The sequence below is a fragment of the Mesoplodon mirus genome, assembly GCF_964341445.2.
Source record: "Mesoplodon mirus genome assembly, chromosome: 3".
NCBI lineage: Eukaryota > Metazoa > Chordata > Mammalia > Artiodactyla > Ziphiidae > Mesoplodon > Mesoplodon mirus.
The window spans coordinates 82,109,065-82,131,669 of record NC_138978.1 but is presented as its reverse complement, the minus strand read 5'-3'; positions in this window follow the sequence as shown (position 1 = coordinate 82,131,669).

Here is a 22,605-nt window from a genome sequence, read left to right as displayed (position 1 = left end):
GAGGGTCCTTTCTTCTCCCTGGAAGGGATAAAGCAAATGAGGTAGAACAGGAAGAGACAAGAAGCACTCCAAGCTCTGCTGGTCAGGGTTACCCTCCAGCATTGCCTTAATGCTCAGAGCCACACTCACCACAGTGAGCTTGGCTCCAGATCAACTACCACGCAACGAAGGTTCTGGAACATTTCCATATCTCGGGGGACCTCATTTCCACGTGACTCTCTTTCATATTCCCCTTTGTCACGGAAGGCTAGGTACAGTGGTCAGGGTGAGATCTCGGCTCAGGCCCAAGCCTCTCAGACCTCAAAGTTCTGGTCCTGCAAGGGCCCCTGTCCTCTCTTGAGACCACTCCTGGCTCTCTCTGCCGAGAAGGAGCTGCTGGCAGTACGTCCTCTAAGAGTTGAGGTCCATCGTGCAGACCCTGAGAAAACTCCTAGGAAATGGCTCCACCATCTTGTTTACGTCAACAGAGGTCAATGCCTTTGTTAGTGCTGGGTGTGTCCCATTTGATGCAACTGCAGAGCCATTAGGTAAACCAGCACATGTGTGCGGCCCCTTCCCTTAGACTCCTCTGGGCCCTCGTGACATAGGCTCAGAAGACTGCCAGCCTCAAGCCTTACCTCTTCCAAGGGACGGCCACACCGTCTTCCAGGATCTTCTGTCCCATGAATCTCAGTTGCTGTTTGGAACTCAAAGGAGAGAAAAGACCCTGCCTGCGGGGTCTCTTTGGGCTGGGGCCTTCCCCCGTGGGCTGCTCTCCCTCATTCTCCTTTTCTTCTTGCTTCTCTTCCTCTTCCTCCTCCTCCTCCTCCTCCTCCTCCTCCTCGTTCTCCTCCTCCTCCTCCTCGTCCTCCTCCTCAGGGGTGCTCTCGGATTCCACATTGCCCATCCACTGGGCCATGTTGAGATGAAAGACACGGCAGCTGAAGCCCTGCAGGACGCCGAACTTCACGTGCTGCTGGAGGATCTCCAAGGTGGGGAAGACCCGGCAGAAGGCCATGCACCTGAAGCCGGTCTCCATGGTCAGCATCCAGTCCGCTGTCTTGGCGCTGGGTCTCTCCTCGACGGCAGGGGGCCCTGATGGGCTGCCTGGCTCTGCCCTTTCCTCATACTCTTTCTCCTCCCCAGTGGGCTCACTGTCAGACAGGAGGCTTTCGGTGGACACATCAGAAGAGGGGTCAGTGGCTACTGCGCACACATCCTCAGGAAGGGTCACTTCTTCTATCCTCAGCTGCTTTTCAGGCAACTCCAAGGGTTTCTTTGTCTTCCAGGAGACAGCGACACCCTTGTTCACTTGTACCTGCATGTAGTATATTTTCATGACCGTTTCCTCTTTGTCTGGGTGCAGATAGTTCTTACAGGGTGAAGAGGGTGAGGAGGAGACACAGTGTGATGGGGAAGCGGTCTCTCCTTCTTCCTGATCCTGGGCTAGGGGTGGTCTAGGCTGGGCAGTGCCTCGATGAAATCTCCGGATTCCTGAAAAAGGAAATTAAAATCATAATAACATGCATGGGCCCTGCCGGAAGCTGAGGGAGCAGGTGTGGTAGACGAGAGAGGGACATTGGCACGACATAGCTATGTCGTGAGCTTGGTGTCTGTTGGCCGTAGGACGGAGTGGTGTATCTGGTGTCATCTGTGGGCTTTTCATGTGCGTGGGGGGGGATACTGGAACGGTGTCTTTATACAGATGTGTGGAGTATGGTGGTGAGGGCTGTAGTATGTGAGGGATGCGGCTGGATGCGTGTACGACGAGGAGTGTGAGTTTGGGAATATCGGTGGTGCATTCCTTGTGGAATGGGGCTGTGGTGCAGGAGAGTACTGTGGAGCACGTGCTTGGGGTTGATGTGCACTGAGAAGGGCTGTGCCTGGAGGGCGCGTGTATGTGTGAGCTGTGTGCCCCTGAGCTGGATGGTCCTGCTCTCAGGCTGGAGGTGTATGATGCAGAACTCTGTCCTTCTCTGGAAGCAAAGGCAAAGACAAAGCCAACATTTTCCTCTGAAGATGCTTAATCTGGTCCCTCTTCCCTCCACCTCAAGCCCAGACCTTTCCGGTCCCTGCTCCTTGACTTCCCCACCATGGTAGTAGCAGTATTCACACACACACCCCCAGACTCAGCTGGCATCCACGCCCTCGGGACAGCTCAGCCATCCTGCCCAGGCTCCTCCACAGAGCCCTCATCACCTCTGATGACCCTGGATTTCCTCTCAGCCGCCCTGGGATCTGTGTGCCTCCTGCCTCACAGCCAAGCACCCCCTCACCTGAGGAGCCCCGCGCCCTTACCAGCGTAGCTAAGCTTGCGCAGAGTAGAAGTACAGAAGAAGTATTTAGAGGCAGAGGAGACCTCCCCTGCCCCTGGGCTGCAGCCTTGGGCCACCACAGTGGATCCAAGCCGAGGGGGATCCTCTTGTGACTTCGAGATTCCTGAGGGAGGAATGAAAGGCTCAGGGTGGGTTCATCAGTCCTCTGTCCACAAATATTTACTGAGTGTGTGACACATGTCAGGTGCAGTGAATACACACAGTTGAGAGTGTGGTTCCCAGTGGATCCTCCAGGATTTAATTCCAATCAATACTTATTCTCTCACTGTCTAGTTGGTAATGTAGGCCTCGGTGGTGACTGTGAGTGTGTGGGAAGAGTGAGTGATGTGTATCAGTTAAGTCTGTGGTAAGTGTGGGGTTGGCATGGGGAGCACAGTGCAGACGTGTCTATCTGTGTCTGTGGCCTTTGTGTGCATGGTTTCTGTTCACAAGTCAGGAATTCTGGGACATGTAACTTTTCCTCATTACATGGTGTGGCTTGTATTTATGGTGCGTGTTCATTCATTCATTCACCAAGATTCAGTAAGCAGCTACTCCTGTGTATCCGGCACTCTTCCAGTGTTGTAGTCTTTGGTAACGCTGCACATTCTAGTAGGGGAAGACACACACTAAACAAAACTACAATAACTATATAATACATCAGCTGGTGGTAAGTATATAAGGGTTGCCAGACTTAGCGAACAAGAATACAAGGCACTCAGTTAAATTTCAGTTTCAGATAAACCCAGAATAATTTTTTAGTGTAAGTATTCCCATGCAGTATTTGGCCTGACTTAGTTTTAGTGTAAGTATGGCCCATACAATATGTGGGACATACGGATACTGAAAAATTACTTGTTGTTTATCTGGAATTCAAATTGAACTGGATAGCCCATATTTTCTCTGGCAATCCTGACATGGGTTACTGAGACTGTGGTTTACTGTGGTTTGTACAAAGCGGGTCTGGCATTACTCAAGAATGTGTTATAAGTGTGGTGTGTATGACACGTGACTGGTTCTTACAGAGGTATTTAGAGATGGCTGAAGTTAGCTGTGTTTGTGCAAGAGTTGAGGAGATACATGTATATATAGGGTGTGTGTGTGTGTGTTTCCTATATATATAGTGTGTGTGTCTATATACATATCTCATCACCAGCGTTTGCTGTTGGAGGAGAGGATTGTGCTACAGGTGGGTTGTATGAGAACGTAGTATAGGAGGGATGCGTGTATATACCTCCATGTGCTGTGTGTGGTTTACTAAGGAAGTTATATGTGGGGTGTGTGATACTTTTGCTGTATCAGAGTGTACATGGGTGTATGAGTTACTGTCTCATAAATCACCCCTAACAAGAATTCTGTATACACTCTTACGTACACCGAGTGTCAGCCAGTTTCAGGCAGGTTGAGAAGAACTTTACCACGCAGAGTTTATATCTGGTAAGCACTCTACCGCCATTCATCTCGCTCTTCTCTGCACTACCACACACACACACACACACACACACACACACACACACTCACACACACACACACACACAGGAACATAGAGCAAAATATACTGAATGGTCAGGGGCAGACATTGCCTTCCCCAGCCTGTCCCAGCCACTGCCTGGAAATCTGCCTGCTGTCTAGAGCTCCATTCCCAGGGCCCATCCTACAGTCTCCAGGGCCCTGGGCCTGGTAGGAGCTACTGGGCTCTAATCTGGGACAGAGACGTCTAGCTGGAGCTCTGGGGTGACCACCCCACTCCCAGGGCAAGCTACTCGCCTACATTTAATGCACGCAGGCACCACGTGGCCCGTGGCTCTCAGAGCTCCCCGCAGGACCCTGAGGACATTTCTCACCCCCGCTCACGTGGTCTCAGTCTCTCGAAAACCCTTCCCTTCCCTTGATCTCCTTTGAGAAATTCTCCCTGTTGAAGGAATAAAACCTCCTTGCTTTCAATATGACACCATCCCTAGACAAAAAATCTTCTTTCAAAGTACATTCCTCTTGTCAAGATATTTTTCAACAGGGCCTTCAACTCATGGGGCTTCTCTTTCCACTTTGGTAAAAGAGGCCAAGCAACTCATGGGTCTCTCTCAGCATCCTTGCATCCTTCACATCCCCCACCTCATGACCCCAGGGAACGATCCAAGAGCATAAGAGAGAAATCGGGGACTGAGAAAAGCTGCACCTCTAGGTCTGTGCAAGCAGGATGCAGCCTGCTGTGAGTCCGACAAAGCTCCAGGCCCGGCTGCCCCAGGAGAGAGTCCTCAGACCAGCGGAGCTGACCTCCCATCTCCCAGGGGGCATCTGGCCGTTCTGTGCCGTCTCACACCACAGGGGCCCTCCGGATGGATACGGCAGCATCAGTGAGACAAGGTCTCTCGCTCCCTGCTTCACAGGTGACACGTTCTCAGTCCCCCGCTTACTAGAGAAGGTTCAGTTTGGCAGCAACCCATTTGCCACAGAAAAGTTTCCCCCTACATACCTCCTCCGTTCTCGGCAGTTTCCTGGGACTCTTCATTTTCCAGATGTTTCCTCTTTTGTCGCCGTTCCATCGTACCAACTAGAAGTCTCCCTTAGAAGATGCCTCAAGAGATTTCCAACTCCTCCTCTTCCCTTCAGGTTGGCCCTTCTTGGCTCTTGGGCAATCCGTTGAAATGATTCAATACAAACAAAAATAGTCAAGTCTCCTAAATGGCTGAAAAACTTGTACCACTTAGTGAACCAGCAGTACTGCCTAGTGCTCACCAGGGCTGTTATGTTTGCAAGGTTGCCAGGCGCACAGTGGAATTCTGTGACCTCAGTGCTGACATCAGAGCATTCGGTGGACCTAGGTTGAGCACAGTGTCTGCAATAGCACACGCCCCATTTTCAAGAACAATTCCTTTTTCCCAGCCGAACCTTTCCCGTGAAAGGGAAAGATTCATACCATGTCTATTATAAATTGTATCATACCATGTCTAATATAAAAGTTACATTTTGATTGGAGATCTTTTAATGTCTTTTCTAGAGAGCTTTAATATGAATATTTTAAATGGTCTCCAGTTTCCCTGTGGATTATTGACATTTTAAACTCTGCACTTCAATTTTCCCCCAATACGTGTAATTTTGTCACGGCTATTTCTGTACTTAAAGATGAGGAACTATATAATTGATTTCTTCATTTTTTCCCCATCTCTTTCCAAGGTACTGCATTTGATTATGTCTTATGAAGGAGTGAAAAATGCTAGTCCTTGAGTCAGGACATTGGGCCCTTTAGCAAGTAACTCAACCTATCTGGGCTTCAGCTTCTGTATGTGCGATCAAGAGGCTTGGACTAGCTGACTTTTCAAATGCTGTGTTTCTTTGATTCACTCTCACTTACTAATCTGCTCCTTAAGAAGAGGGTCTGTTCTCATAAAGTAACAACAGTCTTTTCTAACCTTGGGTTGGGCGGTGTTTATCTGTTCGTACGCACTTTTTTAGTTATATTGCCTTCTACGTATGCTTAGCTCTAAATAATTTATATGGATCTTGTGACTATTTTTAGATCTTCTTTTTTTCTTATTTTCTTTTAGAGTTTCTAATTTGTTATCGCCAGTGTAGAGGAGCCTGATTGACTTTTAAAATTTATTGATCTTGTATGTGTGTGCCTTATTGAACCATCTTATTAGTTCCTGCTAGTTTATCTGTGGGTTCTTTTGGGTCTCCTAGATAAATGAGCATATTAAATGTAAATAATGTGTTCTTTGGATAAAGTTTATTTTCTTGCATCTCTATATATAGAAGCAATATGTTGAATTGATTTAAATATTTAAATACTTACATACCTGTTATCACAATCTAGCGTTCTTTATCTTATTTTCTTTCAATCAATATTATGCTTTAAAGATTTATAAACGTGAATCCGTACAGATCTAGGTCTTTGATTTTTGACTGTTTGATATTATTTGATCACATGCATATAGCATCATTTATTTTCCATTCAAGCATTATTGGACAATTGGATTGTTTCCCTCCCTTCTCTAGAACAAACAACATTTCCTAGAATATCCCTGAAGATGTCTGACAGTCGAGAAGGGCCGGGCTGCCGGAAGGATTGCTCCTTGCCTTTAGCCACCTTCCAACAGGCCATCTCCAGCCAGCAATTTGAAGCACAGCTGAAATGAAAACTCCCCCAAATGTGTAGATGTTAGGAGCTTCCTAGAAGGTGGGAGATTAATGATAGGCATCCTGCTGGGATCCCAGGGGAGTCTGAGCTGGCCTGAAGCTCATCTTCCTCCTCCACGTCTCAAGAGAAATGTGGAGGAAAGAAGACTTCAAAAACTCTGAGTAGGCAGAGGGAGAGAGATTGGAGGCTGAAGCTGTAACTGAAGTCTTGGAGTGGGCTGTGAGGACACAGAGCCTCTAGAGAGCCAGGCTCTGCCTTCTGAGAACTTCTCCCCTAAGGCTGCTCATAATTCAGGTGATACCAGCCATATAGAGCCGACTTGGCTCACACTGTCACAGAAAGCCTTATCAGAATCTCTTCTTCTTCATACACTCTTGTGTCTGTTATTTGGTTACTGCCTTTGGTGCTCCACTGATGTGAACCACAGTCTCTCGGGGATGGAGGACACTAGTGATCCATCTTGCTCTGTGGCCTCAGTCCACAGCTTGAGGGTAAGGGAAGAGGCCAAATGAAGGTCAAGAAGGAAAGATGGAGTTTGAAGAGAAGACCTGAGTTAAGGGTGTCTTCTCAAGTCTTGATGACTGAAATGTAGCTCCAGTACCTGAAGTCCTGCTTGTTCTCAAGGCTGACCACGGGGCTCGGTGCACTCAGTGAAGGAACCGTATACACTTAGTATTTCCTTGCTTGCTCACACTTGCCCTCCTCTGATACACCCTCTGCAAGACTGATCTTCCCCTGAAACAACTTTCCACCTGCTACTGTCATCTCAGGAACATTTGCTTCCCCTTCCTAGTGTCCCCCTAGAATGCCATTGCAGCCAATTCATAATTTGATAATCATGCTGCTTACCATAGTCTCAGCAATTTCGGATAAATTTTTTTCGCTTTATTCCATAGTCTTCACCCATCAATAATCTTCCTTAACTTCCTAGCTGCAGGTTAACCCATTCGGAATCATTTCTTTTTCTTTCTCTTCTTTGGCAAATCCTTTCTATCTTTTAAGGTCTTTTTCTTGTCTCTCTACCATCCTGCCTTCCTGAACTTCTTTTTTTTCGTTTAAGTAACCTTTCAATCTCCTTCCCCAATTTCCACATACACATTGAGAGTTTATTCCTCACACGTTAGACAGCGGTTTATGAATGGCCAGGCATAATGGACTCAGAATGAGTTGGCACCCCCGAGGTACCTGTCTTGCTGGGGAGCCACAGGTGAAGGGCTGTCTGCTGGACATATGTTTGCATGGAGTCAGGCTGAGTGGCCTCAGGGTGTTTACTCTGCACTTGTGTGTGTTTCTCCATAGTTGGTTTCCTCGCCAGCCACCTGTGACCTCCCTCCATCCAGCCCAGGGAATCCTTCTCATCACAGGGGTAGGATGTTTGTCTCGTATTCCATCACATCCTTTCCCCAAAGTTTGGTTGTGAGTTGTTCCCATTCCAAAGACCTTTCCTCTTTGAAGAGAAAAGAGAAAATCTTTTCTCTCCTTTCCTCTCACTTCACTTTTGCTCTATTATCTCCTCCGTCCAGAATGGCCCACTGACTCAAATGGGGGTAGATCCGAAGATGGCAAGAAATGCCAGCAATTCTGAAATAATAATATGGATGTATCAGGAGAACTTGAAAACCTTTATCCCGCCACAGTAAAAAAAATTGCTCTTCCAGTGTATTCAGAGTCTCAGTGTAGAAACACAAATGATAGAGAAATGGAATTACACTCAAGTTTTTCTTTCCTCCTTTCCTGATTTATTCTATTCCTCAAAGTTAAGATGATGAACTATTTGTTATGTAAACTTTCAGACATTTTCTACCCATGCACACTTTTCTTTTTTTCACATAAGAGTGTGAACTAGGTCACTTTCAACATGCTGTGATTCTGTGATTCACTGTCTCCCACCGAGTCATCCACTGATAAAGTCATCTGTTTCATGGAGAAATATTTCCAGTAGCTAATAGCCAATGTCTGTGGAGTTCTTACTCTGTGTCAGTTTCTTGTAACTACTTTACAGATCTTTTGTACAACGTACCCATGGACCAGGTACAATTATAACCCCCAAGTGACAGATAAGTGTAGATAAGTACAAATAAATACAGAGGCCAAGTGACTTGCCCAAGATACTGGGAAGGGCTTCATGTGGAGCCTGAACCTCGACATGCATCGGAAGGTCCCCACAGGAGAGAAACCATATAAGTGTGGGGAGCGAGGTAAGCACTTCAGTCAGGCCTCAAGTCTTCAGCTTCATCAGAGCATCCACACTGGAGAGAAGCCTTACAGATGTGATGTGTGTGGTAAAGTCTTTAGTCGGTGTTCACAGCTTCAGTATCACAGGCGAGTTCATACAGGGGAGAAACCTTACCAGTGTGAGACGTGTGGTAAAAGCTTCAGTTGGCGCTCCAATCTTATAAGTCATCACAAAATGCATTCTGGGGATACATTTTATGAAAGCAGCGAGAGTGGTAAGAACATCAAGGAACTGTCAGAGGAGAGAAGTTCTACAAAATGTTGTTTTCAAAAAACTCACGTGCAACGTGAATTCTTGCAAGCGTCAGGTCTCATAGGAGAGAAAGTATTTTAAATTAGTTGGTGTTGAAGCAGTAGCTAAACAGATCCTAGTGTTCAGCAGAGCACACAGCAGAGATCCCTTCTGAGTGGTGCAGTAAGGGCTGCATTCAGAACTTTGACATTTATCAGATGTCACTTAGGAGATAGCACTTAGAAAGGAAAAGAGTTTGGTCTGGGCTTTAACAAAAGTGTAAGGATGAGCTAGTCAAAATTGATGTCCATGAGAATGTGCACTCCATGAGGGCAGGGACTTGGCTGCTGAATCTACACAACCTTATCATTGACTAGGGCTTTTAGATGTGCTCAGTACTTGTGTTTTAAATAAACCAAAAGGGGGAAATGTATAATATATGAAAGTTGTATCCAGATGGGGAAACCTGCAAAATAAAATTAATTCAGGACATGAACTTTTGTTGAAATACTGAAAACCACTGCAGAAAACCAATCTGCAATATATATTTTTTTTAATTTATTTTTGGCTGCCTTGGGTCTTTATTGCTGCACGCAGGCTTTCTCTAGTTGCAGTGAGTGGGGGCTACTTTTCATTGCAGTGTGTGGGCTTCTCATTGCAGTGGCTTCTCTTTGTGGAGCACGGGCTCTAGGTGTGCAGGCTTCAGTAGTTGTGGCATGCGGCTGAGCTGCTGTGCAGCATGTGGGATCTTCCTGGACCAGGGCTCAAACCCGTGTCCCCTGCATTGGCAGGCAGATTCTTAACCACTACACCACCAGGGAAGGGAAGCCCCCCAATCTTCAATATTAATATGCTATTAGCCTATTGCAACTGGCTCCTTGCCTCCCGCAGCCTCTGTTCTCAAGTTGGGTGGTTATTTGAGACCCCGTCTAGTTTTCCAAGGACTGTGTTCAGTAGAAATTGAACTACCTTGTGATTTTTTTTTCTGAAGGTACAGAGTGAAAAAACATGATTAACTTTGCAACAACAGTAACTGCATAGTATACAATTGATTTTTTGTCTGTCAGTATTAAGGCAGGGTTTACTGTAACACTTTGAAAGTGTCACAAAAATTGTTTGTCCCTAGAAAAAAAAAATTAGTTGACCTTGAACTTACTGATTTCTAATTCTCTGCATTTTCATCCAGACTTTGAAATGTTTGCCTTCTAATTATTGTAGCATTTCTTCTAAACTTCTCAGGTAGGGGCTATGCCATATTCTTCCCCCACATCCATGAGGCAAATACCCAGAAATCTTGTAGGAATTTGATAAAATTATCCAGTGTACTATTGAGACAAGACTGACATTTATGTGCTTTTCCCTATTGGTTGCAGTAAAGCATGGTTTCAGGAAAGGAGTATATGTATCAGAATATATTAGATCTCTTTGATTTAGAAATCATAGAATTGGAAGTTATGGATTATGAGATTAAAATACCAAAAAGATGAACACCACATCAATGATGTCACTAAATTTTTTAATGGAAATTAGTGTACAGCTGTAAGAATTTGAGTTTTGATAGATTCCTATATTAATCTGAAGCCGGTAAAATGATGACAGGGACTTCCCTGGTGGTACAGTGGCTAAGAATTCGCCTGCCAATGCAGGGGACACGGGTTCGAGCCCTGGTCCAGGAAGATCCCACATGCTGTGGAGCAACTAAGCCCGTGTGCCACAACTACTGAGGCTGTGTGCCACAACAACTGAAGCCTACGTGCTTAGAGCCTGTGCTCCGCAACAAGAGAAGCCACTGCAATGAGAAGCCCACGCACCGCAACGAAGAGTAGCCCACACTCACTGCAACTAGAGAAAGCCCGCACGCAGCAACGAAGACCCAATGCAGCCAAAAATAAATTAATTAAATAAAAAATTTATTTTAAAAATTTATGACATATCATAATCGCAGGAGATACACAATATGGGCTTTGAGAGGTCACAGATTGTAGCCTTCATAGTATAATCAACCATAAATCTTTGTTAGTGTTTGTGTATGTGTGCATGTGCACACATGTATGTGTACATGCATAAGATCGTGTGTAAAGGGATACTCTTCCAGAGTGGTTTTCCTAGGCAAGGAGCATTTTGTGATCTTTTTCCATTTTATAACTTCATGTTATATTTTTTTCATTGAATAGTGGGTATTGCCAAAGCAGGAAATTATTTTAATAGAATTTGAAAAAGTATTAAATAATTATCCCTTGCAGTTAAGACCTCATATGATTGTTCTATATTGTCATAAGGCATATAAGATCAAAATTATGGTATGAACTCTGGAAGCCAATTTCAAAAACAAAACAGTTCTCAGATTATTTTGCATACACAGAAAAATTCATGAGTTTCAACAGTTGAAGCTTTATTATTTATGCTGTGCTTTAACTACAGATCCATAATAGGGAGAGGGAAAATCCTGGAGCTAGAAACAAAAGTGGATATACCTACATTGTGGAGGTTTAAAAAAAAAAGTTTCTCTTGTTGAAAAGATGCACATGAGGAGAGAACTGAGCATAATAGCAGAGGACCCTCTGGATGTGGAACCAGTAAGGACAAAGCAGGTTTGGATGGCATTCCATACGCAGACCAATGGTGGTATTTTTAATATAGTTGGTTAAAGGGCTTTATTTAGCAAGTTACAGTTGACCCTTGAACAGTATGTGTTTGAACTGGGCAGGTCCACTTATATGTAGGTTTTTTTTTTAATAGTAATTACTACAGTACTACATGATCTGTGGTTGGTTGAACCCATGGTTGCAGAATTGCAGATACAGAGGAACCACGGATATGGAAGTCTGACCATAAGTTATTTATACAGATCTGTCTACCCATCCATCCATCCGTCCACCCATCTGTAGAGAGAGAGAGGGAGTGAGTGCACGTGCTAGGTATTTACAGAAGTAGATATGGAAGTGCGAGGATATACAAACACACACATGTGTATGTGATGTATATAAGCATGTATATCCACGTTTCTGTTTCAGGGCTGGAGCAAGGAAAGTGTAGAATGATCCTGGAGAAAATTTACTGTGCCAGAAAGTAGGAAAGAGTGGTGGGACGTGTAAAAAGATCCAGCTTGAAGAGACTCACACTGGGTAAATCTGAGCAATTTGACCATAAAATAAATAATTATCATACAGAATATGAATAAAAAAAGAGGAAGGGAGGGAAGGAAGGGCTCTCATAATAGAATGCCAAACCATAAATATATAGAAGGAATGACGTAATGTAAAAATCATTATTTACAACCATCATAGTAATGATAGGTTCTGGCGAGAGTAATCAATGAATTATAAAACTACTGGTTGAAAGTTTACAAGGAGCAGGATGCTACAAAACCCAAAATATCTCTCCACAAAGTATTGATCACAACAAGAAATACTGTAAGTATAAATTTGGTGAACACTACCTTAGCCAAGAGGTGAACATTATCAATAACAGAACAAACGAACGTTTTAGATCTCTGGGGTATGATATACTGAGAAGGACGCAACGTTGCTTCAGTATTATTTCTGACAGAAATAAACAACCAGATCTTATCACAAGGAAGCATCCACGTTGAGAGTCTCCTGTTTCACAGTTATGACCACAGGGAGCATAACTGGCCAAAGGTCCCAGCTGCTGCTCTTAAATCCATCACCACGTTTGCCTGGAGGCCGGCCTTGCCCCTGATTGCTCCTAGCCAGCACAGCAGGGATCCTAAGGCAGGCCATTTCTTGGAGACCAGGATTCCTCTGTCCAGTGACCTTTTTTCAAGGACTCTGACAGCCTTGAAGGATTTTATGTAGATGACAAGGCAGTCTCGGATGATTTACCAAATCTTTCTTCCAAATCTTCACTCAGGGTCAGACTTGCACTATGCGCTGATAGTTCTGCCAGCCTTCCAGAGCTCCATGCCATTTTCTCTCCGATGTTTCCCCTAATGAAATATTTGTTCATTAAAGTCTTTCTCAGCACTTTGCCGTCTAGTTCTTGGAGGACCAGGACAAACCCCAAACCCTAGAAGCATCCCTTTTTGGCTCTTTCTAGTAACCTTCCTTTCCATATGGTAGCCACTAATTTGTAATGGTGTAGATTCACTTAGCCTATTTTGTACTTGATATAAATGGAGTCATGTATTAGGTGCTATTTTGTGTTGGCTTCATTTGCTCCACAGTATATCCATGACATTTATCCATATTGATGGGAGTGGATACCGTTGATTCATTTTCATTGGTGGATATTATTGCAGTGTGTAAACATATCAAAATCTATTTATTAATCCCATTATTGGTGGGTATTGGGTACTTCCCCATTCTTGGCTATCACAGTTAGTGGTGATGTGAGCAATCTAGAATGTGCCTTGTGCACTTGTTTGAGGGATATTTCTATGGGTGGAACCAAAGGGTTATAGGGTATATGTTCAACTTTGGTAGATACAGTTGACCCTTGAAGAATGCATGGGCATGAGGGATGCATCTGAGTCTTTTATTCCATAGATGTTTTTAAAATCTCTCTCACTTTTGGCCCAAGAGTGCTGCGTTTGGGTTTACGGTGTTTCTTAACTTTGAAATAGTCCAATTTTTCAATTTTTTCTTTCACAGTTGGTGATTTTTTTGGTCTTAAGAAATTCTTCCTACTCCAAGGCAAAAAGGCTGTTATCTTACGTTTCTGTCCTAAAGCATCATTGTTTACTTTTCAAATTTAAGTCTGCAGATCTTCTGGAATTTATATTTTTATATCCTATGCAGTAATGATTAATATTTTTCCCATATGGATATCCAGCTGACTGAGAACCAATAGTTGACCCTTGGACAACATGGGTTTAAACTACACAAGTGCACTTATACGAGGATTTTTTTTTAATAGTAAATACTGCACTACTACACGATCCAAGGTTGGTTCAATCCTCAGATGCAGAATTGCCGATTATGGAGGAACCATGTACGCACAGAGGACTGGCTATAAGTTATACTTGGATTTTCAACTTAGCAGAGGGTTGGCACCCCTAACCCCCTTGAACCCTAGTTCAAGGATCAACTGTATTAACAAGAGTTCTTTCCCCTCTCTGCTGCAGTGTTTTCTTTTCTTTCTTTTTTCTTTTGGCCGTGCTGCGTGGCTTGCAGGATCTCAGTTCCCTGACCAGGGATTGAACCAGGGTCACCACAGTGAAAGCACCAAATCCTTACCACTAGACCACCAGGGAACTCCCTGCAGTGTTTTCTTTTTACACGTTGTTATAATGTCTGTTTCAACATGGATTTTGATGTCTATTATCTTGTCTATCCTTGAGCAAACACCAGACTATCTTATATTGTAGATTTATAGTAAGATTTAATGTGACTAATATCTTTCTTTTCATTCTTCTTTCAGATTGTCCCAGCTCTTCTTTTATTTTTTATTTTTATGTTTTTTTAGATGTTGGGGGTAGGAGTTTATTTACTTATTTTTGCTGTGTTGGGTCTTCGTTTCTGTGCGAGGGCTTTCTTTAGTTGTGGCAAGCGGGGGCCACTCTTCATCGTGGTGCGTGGGCCTCACTATCACGGCCTCTTGTTGGGGAGCACAGGCTCCAGACGCGCAGGCTCAGTACGTGGCTCACGGGCCTAGTTGCTCCGTGGCATGTGGGATCTTCCCAGACCAGGGCTCAAACCCGTGTCCCCTGCATTAGCAGGCAGATTCTCAACCACTGCGCCACCAGGGAAGCCCCCAGCTCTTCTTGTAGCTCTTTGCTTTCCCACATAATATTTGTAAACATCTCATCAATTTCCAAGGGAAAAAATGCTGATGTTTTTATTGGGGTTTGATTGAGCCTATAGATCATTTTGAGGATTACTGATATCTTTGTAATATTGAATCTTCAAGCCATGAATATCACTATTTTTAAGAATTTCTCTTGGAGGAAAATAAAAGTGGATCCCATGTTAGAAAATGTACATAAATAGACTCCAAAATATTTAAAGGACCTACATGTGAAAGATAAGCCTAGAAAGTTAATTTTTAAAAGGTAGAAATATATTTTTTCACCTGAGGAGTTTCAGAAGCACAGATATTAAGAAACTATTGGTTTATTATCTTATAATTAAAGATTTCTATTCCATGAAGAGCACAATAGAAAAATTTTAGAAACACGTGCCCAATTAGGAAAGGATACTTGTAATTGGTAAAACTGAAAAGGTATTAATAATCAGAATATGTAATAGAAATGAGGAAGAAAAAGATAGCATCCACATTAGAAAATGGGGCAAAAGTTTTAAGTAGACACTTATAGATGAAGCTACCAAGCATTTGAAAAAAAGATCAAACTTATTAGAAATCAGAGAAATTTAACTAAAACAAGATACTACTATACATTTAATACACTAGCAAAATGGTGATGAGTCGTCCAAATGAAGGTAAGTGGTTGCACAAAAACCTGACGTGCAACTCTTTGGTAATCTGGACTGGTGTAGCCGTTCAGGAAGTCAATCTGGCTATATTATTAAAGTATACATATTTGCTATGAAATAATTTCCCTCGGGTATGTATTCCAAAGAAATTCTCAGATACGTCTATAAACAAATGTAAGAAGATGTTTATTTTATTATCATTGGCATGGCAGTTGGAAGAGTACAGGTAAAATGTGGGTGCAGAAAATGGAACTCTATGAAACAAATTAGATAGATGGGTGAATGTTTTTTTTGTTTGTTTGTTTTTCTGCGGTACGTGGGCCTCTCGCTGTTGTGGCCTCTCCCGCTGCGGAGCACAGGCTCCGGACGTGCAGGCTCAGCAGCCATGGCTCACGGGCCCAGCCGCTCCACAGCATGTGGGATTTTCCCAGACTGGGGCATGAACCCGCGTCCCCTGCATCGGCAGGCAGACTCTCAACCACTGTGCCACCAGGGAAGCCTGGATGGGTGAATCTTAAAAATATACTCCTGAATGAAGGAAATAAACACCAGAATGAATTTTATGACACAATCTTATTTATATGAATTGAAAATATACACAAGTGCACATTTTGCACAAGAACACACCCAAAAGAAAACACATCAAACAAATTAGAATGGTAGCTTACGGGGTAGAGAAGGGAGTGGAGGGTGCCATAGGGAACAGGAGGTGAATAAATAAAACTTAATCATGTTACCGTATTTCATCATGCTATATCCAAGATTTCACTTTACTTGTAGTGGAAAGAAATCCTGTGTGCTATGTTGGCTTAAGTCAGGAATAGTTCTTGGAGGATATTTTCCTGAAAGAATTTGGAACACATTTTTGAAAAAATCTTTGTTTATACTATGGATGATCTTTTTTTGTTTGTTTTGTTTGTTTCTTTAATTTCTGTTTTGTGGGTGTGTGTGGGATCTACTTTATTTTGTATTTCATTCATCTGATCTTATATTTTTCCATCTGCCTTCTTCAGTTTTATTATTCATTTATTAATTTCCTGAAATGGATGTTTTCTGAATCAATTTTCAACTTCCTTTCTACTTTGTTTTGTTTTGTTTTGTTTTTGTTTTCCTTGCTGTACGCGGGCCTCTCACTGTTGTGGCCTCTCCCGTTGCGGAGCACAGGCTCCGGACGCCCAGGCTCAGCGGCCATGGCTCACGGGCCCAGCCGCTCCGTGGTATGTGGGATCTTCCCGGACCAGGGCACGAGCCCGTGTCCCCTGCATCGGCAGGCGGACTCTCAACCACTGCGCCACCAGGGAAGCCCCCCTTTCTACTTTAATATATGCTTTTAAGGCTCAACATTTCCCTCTATGTATGTGTTCCAATCTCCAGATCCAATTATGAATTTGAATGTTTCTCTTCATGGTTCTGTCAATGTTTGCTTTATAAAGTATCAGCTGAAGTTATTAGTTTCTGAGAATTTGAAACTTTTATGACTGTGAAGTGTCCCTCTGTATGTCAAGTAATGCTTTTTCCTTCCCCTTAAAGTTCACTTGGTCAAATAGCAATGTCACAGATTTTATAATTACAGAAATAACTTGAGACCTAGGATGTTGATGTCTGTCTCTAGAAAGGATTTTCCCTTGCTTCTGCACGGGTTGTAAGATGCTAACAAAACACGTTCACCTTTACACAATTTCAGGGAATGAGGTGTTTTGGCGTTTGGCTTCAGTCCCTGCCAAAGAAAGCCCAGTTTCCTTCTCCCCTTATTCCAATGGTGCAACTCTTTGGGGTTTACCAGGAAGCCTTCGTGGCTGGTAATGCTTTTATGTCGCTTAGCCTCTTGAAGACGTCCAAAATTCTACTGAGTTTGTACGCCTTTCAATGAACAGAATCTACACTCTTCTGAGGCCTACACAGTAGAACGGCAAGACGGCCTGAGACCTTCTCAGGGATTCCGGAAAGTGAAAACCAGAGTGAAAACATGTAGTCCAGAGCTCCTGCCGGTAGACAACCCCGCACCCAGCCTTGCATTCTGGGACATGTAGTCCAGAGCTCGTAAACTCGTGTAGTCCCATATACTGCAGCTACAGTAACGCCTCGCTGTAAAGGTTTACCCGCGGAATTCTGGGAAATATGGTCCAGGAGTTCCGGGTTAGTCGCAGGCACTTCCGCCCCAGGAGGACACGCAGCAGCCATGTTTTGCCTGATGACGGTGTTTCAGGTCCGCTCTTCACGACCCATTCAAGCTTCCCCTTTGCAGACCTTTCATTTGGGGAGAAAGAGGAGGAGCGGCTAAAAGCGGAGGTTTGAGGGCCTGGAGTGGTGATGTACGTCCCGCGGGCGGAGCTTCTTTGCGTTTGGTAACGTACCCGGGATGGGGTGGGCTCAGGTCGTGCCTCCTGGGGTTTGAGGGTCTCCCCGGTTTTCTACACCCCTAACCTGACCCCGTCCCCCACCTATGAGCTAGCCCTACCGCTTCATACGGCGTCACACTGGGTGAGCTGCTTAACTCCTCTGTGCCTCCGTTGCTGTTCGGTAAAAGGGGGGAAAAAGGAATGCCTTGTTAATACAGTGTTGTGAGAAGAAACGAGATAGCACAAGTAAAAGGTCTACAACTGCCTGATACATTGTTGGTATTAATACTACGCTAATTCGGGAGGCACCCATTTCGCAGCGGGATTCTGTGAGCCCAGGAAGCTGAATTGTCCTGGACTCCTGGCCTGTTTTGGGAGGAGAGGACTTGTAGCTGGTACGGGGGCGGAAGGGGGTGCGGTATGAATTAGTGGGGATGGAAACACAGCCCTGGTATTTCACAGTCTCCTTTCCTTCCCCAGCCCTGGCTTCTCAAAAAGCACTGCACGGAGGAAGAGGCCACAGAGCCCCACGTGAGTAGGACTTGGCATTCTTCTACTTAAGGTATTCCTATAAATTGTAGAACGTATGAGACATGGGTAACGATGATAACTGAGCCTTGGTCACTAATTTCCATTCTAAAAGCTTTATGCAAATGAACACATTTCCATCAGGCGGTGGCTCTGTGAATTGGTACTGCTGTTTTCTCTACTTTAAGGCTGAGGAGCTGGGGGCAGGGAACACAACCCTGTTGGCCCATCCTCACCCAGATGGTAGGAGGCAGAGCTGGGGTTGGGACCCAGGCAGTTTGAGTCCAGCAGCTGAGTTTGCTAATCCCTTTGGTATATTCTCTTTGAGCATAGGGTACTGGCTAGAATCATATCATGAAAGGAGGTTGGGACTTAATTGTGGGGACCTTGAGAGCAAGGTTTAGGCTATTTTATGAGTTTTTTAAGATAGTTTTCTCAACTGGGTCATTTATTTTATTTCAAATAATATGTATATCATAGAAGTAGCATAATCATTATGGAAGAATGCAGATATATACATAAAGAAAAATTTTAATTATCTGTAACTTTAGGATGTAAAGATAACAGTTGTTAATGTTTTAGTGCCTTTTTGTCTGGTTACTCTTTGTGTATGTTTCTGTGTAGTGGAGGCTGTTTTTTGTGGGACTGATGTTACACTGCAGTGCTACTCAAATTGTGTTCCACAAACCAGCGGCATTGGCATCACTTGGATAGAAATGCCCAGCCTTGAGCCCCATTCGAGACCTTCTGATTTATAATTTCTGCGTAGGGGGTCCAGGAGGCTGCGTTCCAACAAGATCCCGCAGTAATTCACATGCACGTGAAAATTCGAGAAGCTCAAGAGAGGGTCTTTTCTGGAAACTGAGGCCGAGGAAATTGACCCTGCTGGATGTCACAGATAAAAGTGAGCTGGATTCACCAAAGGCCTACTTAGTCCAATGATTTTATTCCCCCACTAATTATTGTCAACTGTCAGGGCCCCTTTCAGAATCCTGAATTGAGCAGAAGACAGCTAGCAAGTGTAGAGTCAAAATGGAGGTCGTTAGAAGTTGTGAAGATATCTCTCTCCCAAGCTTTGGGGAGTGGAATCATTGCCATCTTTTGTACTAGATCGAACCCGGGCCCCCTGCATTGGGAATGTGGAGTCTTATCCACTGCACCACCAGGGAAGTCTCCCATTTATTTCTTAAACTTTCCTATATTTATAATGATATAATTACAATTCAGATTCCTATCTTTTTTTCATTTGAATTAGGTATGGACTGTCAAACTATTTTTTACTGTTGTTGCAGAATCCTGGCTTTTATTAGTTCTCTTTACCTCTGTGCATAATTGTCAAAAGGGTACTTCCTGTTTAAAAAGAAACTTAACGTATTTTTTATACCTTTTGTAAAAAGTTGTCCATGTCAATTTAAATACTATTGTTGCAGTCACAAAATCTTTAGGAAGACAAGCAGAGATTTTCAGAAGTCTATAAAGACTCTCACATAACAGGGCAACAACGTATGACCTCCACATGTGTGACAGTCTTCTGTTGGTAGAAATCACATCTCTAAGGATAATTTCTAACTAAAATATCATCTGCTTTACCGCAGTTGCTAAGAAATAAGAAACCCTGACAGTGGTGTTCTCAGAGCTTCCTACCTTATGACGATCTCACGAGGTGGATGCCCGTGTTCTCCCCTACTGGCAGAGGACAGAACTGAGGCGAAGAGATGTGAATAATTTGCCCAGGGTGACACTGCTAGTGAATGGCGTAGCCTGATCAGAGCCCATGCATATTGACTCCAAAACCTACTCTGACTTACATGGTCTCTGTTTACACCATACCCAGAATAAGAATGACCCCTGTGGAAGCTGCAGGCACACTGTGAGGGGGCCACTGTGTATGGATGGGCAGGTCATTCCTCACACAGCCACTGAGGGGGTTCACGGGGGCATCTGGTATCTGCGTGGGGCTCTGCTCATCAAGCATAATCAGCTGTAGCCACCCCGAGGACTGGGAGCCTTGGTAATTCACAATGAGCACCACGTGGGTTAGTGACTTCTTTTTCTTTAAAACCAGTTTCCAGTTTGACTACTTCTTTCCCTGTCTGTCTTGCTAGGACTCTGCACTGCCCCAGAAGGAGAGAGAAAAAGCACATTCCAGGTGAGTAGAGCTTGCCTTTCTTGCTGTTAAAAACGCCATTTTTGTACTCAGGTTGGACACAGGTTTTCCTCTTTTTTTTCTTTTTCTTTTTTTTTTTTTGATTGGAGTATAGTTGATTTACAATGTATTAATTTCAGGTGTACAGCAAAGTGATTCAGTTATACATATATATACATATATTTTCAGATTCTTTTCCCTTATAGGTTATTACGAAATATTGGGTATAGTTCCATATGGGTTTTCTCTTTCAAGGAGAGTCTAAGCATATGAGGACCTGAGTGTGCCATGTGTGCTTTTTTTAAAATTCCTGTTAAATTTAATTGGTTTCGGTTTTAATTTTTGTTTTATTTCATCATTTTTTTATTTTACAAGTAAAAGAAAAATTAAGGGAAATGAAGGACATCTTCCAGTCTACTGCTTACCTGCTTACAAATTAGCTGCTTTTATATTTCTGTAATCTCTTCATCATATGTATTCATGGATGTGTATTTGTATTTATAACATAGATACAGTTTTAAATTGTTTTTTTCATTTAATACTAGCTAACATTCACTTTTAATTGCTTTATCATGTTCCTGCAAACTTATGCACCTATTTTTTTTTTTTATTCTGGTATGCGGGCCTCTCACTGTTGTGGCCTCTCCCGTTGCGGGGCACAGGCTCCGGACGCGCAGGCTCAGCGGCCGTGGCTCACGGGCCCAGCTGCTCCGCGGCATGTGGGATCTTCCCGGACCGGGGCACGAACCCGTGTCCCCTGCATCGGCAGGCGGACTCTCAACCACTGCGCCACCAGGGGAGCCCTGCACCTATTTTTTAAACTATTCTTTATTCACAGACATTTAGTTTAAAGACTTCTCCTGTTTTAGGAGCACTACAGTGACAGTGTTGCTGATTTAACCTTTTTCTCAAAATATCTGTTCTGAAGAATATTGCCCCTTTTTGCCCTTAATATAGTAGGTTTAGGTATTCAGAATTTAAGAGGTATGTTTTACATGTGGTGCCTTGGATGTTTTTTGGTAGAATATCCAAATACGGCAGAGCACAGCAGGATCAAACTGCTGCTTCACGCAGAAAAAATCATGTATTGTTAGAAGTTTTCTCACGACCAGGGTTAGATTCAGTCTTCCCCATGCTTGAGTCAGACCCTTTGTGTATTTTATTTACTGGTTTGTTTCTTTTTCCATCTTATATTTTTTTCTAATCAGAGTAATACATGACCTTAGCTTAAAAAGTCCAGTGGTACTTAAAGCACTTGTCACTGCATAGACAGCTCAGAACAATTGTATAAAGAGGTGCTTGGTTTCATCTTTGTTTTAAATATAAAGAATCGGGGTTGTGAAAAAAGGAGGAACCAACTCCGACTCACCCAGAAAACCAAGGGTCTGGAGTCAGAGTATTGCATTCAAGCGAAAGACAGAAACGGGGAAAGAGAGAGTTTTCATTCAGAGACCTGGCATGGCCTTTTGGTTAGTTTCCACATATAACACTCCTTCTCAGCTGGTTCCCACCTCAGTGAGAAAGCAGGTGCCATCAAATACTGCCAGGACTAAATTGGTAACTGTTTCTGGGGCACTTGGCAATAATAATTAAACAGTGAAAGCTTTTTAGTTCAGGATCCAGTGGTTAGAATTCTAGGGAGTTTACTTATGAGTTGTCTGAGAGCCCCAGGTAAATACACAAAGCTTTCTCTTTCATAGCTGCACGTCCGGTGAGGCTGAGGAAAGTCAGTGTGTGGCATTGGCAGGATGGAAGGAGGGGGTGCTGGGCAGTCTGCACACCTCACAGGAGCCGGAGCAACTTCCCATCCTCCTCGTCTCCTCGGGGCTGCCCCTCTTCCACTGGCCACTGGGTATAAGATTGAGGTGGTGTTGTTTGTCGTAGGAGGGGGTGACCTTCAAGGACGTGGCCGTGGCCTTCACAGAGGAGGAGCTGGGGCTGCTGGACTCGGCCCAGAGGAAGCTGTACCAGGATGTGATGGTGGAAAACTTCTGGAACCTGGTCTCAGTGGGTGAGGACAGCCTTTCTCTGCGAGTGTCTTTGTGACCTTGGTGTTTCAAGGCTTTGGGCCTCTTGAGGTGGTTCCCTGAGTTTGGGGACCAGACTTTTGCAATTCCTGTGGGACACGAGAGGATGTCTCTGGTCTTTCCAAACAGTGTGTTTCAGGTCCTTTTCAATTATTTTGTAAAAGAACTGTAAATCGACAGTATCTTGCTGTACCTTGTGTATTCTTCTTCAGATTTCCCTCCCCGCCATTAGTGGATCATAAAGCCAATTTATTGAGCCCTACGTGTGATT